Raw genomic sequence first — 694 nt, 5'->3', positions numbered from 1 at the left:
GATATATATATATATATATATATATATATATAATTTTGCAATAATCTATTAAAATTTTATTAGAATATATAATATGAAAAATATAATACTTGGTATGATTTTTTATGAATTTCTAATAGAGACAAGAAAATATTTCAAAAAAAGTCAATTTATTATGAATATGCTATAAATTGCACTGTAAAAAATTTCCAAAAAATATATTTTTTTTTAAAAAGATCAAGATCACATTAAATTTTTTACATGATGCTATATATATCTTATTATATATTATTGTTTATATTGTAAAAATTATAGATATGGAAGTTATTAAATTCATTTGGACATTAATAATATGAAATCAGAAATATATTTTATGTAAAAAACTCAATGTGATCTTAATCTTTTATTGAAAAAAATATTTTATGAGAATTTTTTTATTATATTATATTATATTTTATTATATTTTATTTTATACAACTTAGCAAAATACAACTTAGCAACTTTTATTCAAAAAAGATTAATTTTTTTTTGAAATATTTTCTTATCAGATTTTTATTCCATGAAAAATAGTGGCGATTTTCATTCCATGGAAAAAAATATACAATTATATCCAATATTTATTTTTAATCTATTAATTTTTGAATATTAAGAAATGTAATTTAAAAAATGACAATTATTTCATTATTGTCAAATTAATCTTACTAAAGCAAGTGAA

General features: G+C 15.4%; 1 protein-coding gene across 1 annotated transcript in view; it reads right to left on the bottom strand.

Annotated features, from left to right (window-relative positions):
* LOC102680483 (glutamate receptor ionotropic, delta-2-like) overlaps positions 1 to 694 on the bottom strand; it is a 15,756-nt gene that overhangs the window by 10,065 nt on the left and 4,997 nt on the right. The window lies entirely within an intron of this gene.

The sequence above is a fragment of the Apis dorsata genome, unplaced genomic scaffold, assembly GCF_000469605.1.
Source record: "Apis dorsata unplaced genomic scaffold, Apis dorsata 1.3 scaffold_541, whole genome shotgun sequence".
In the NCBI taxonomy this organism is placed as follows: Eukaryota; Metazoa; Arthropoda; class Insecta; order Hymenoptera; family Apidae; genus Apis; species Apis dorsata.
Note: the sequence above shows the minus strand (reverse complement) of the source record. Positions and strands in the feature narration are given on the sequence as shown.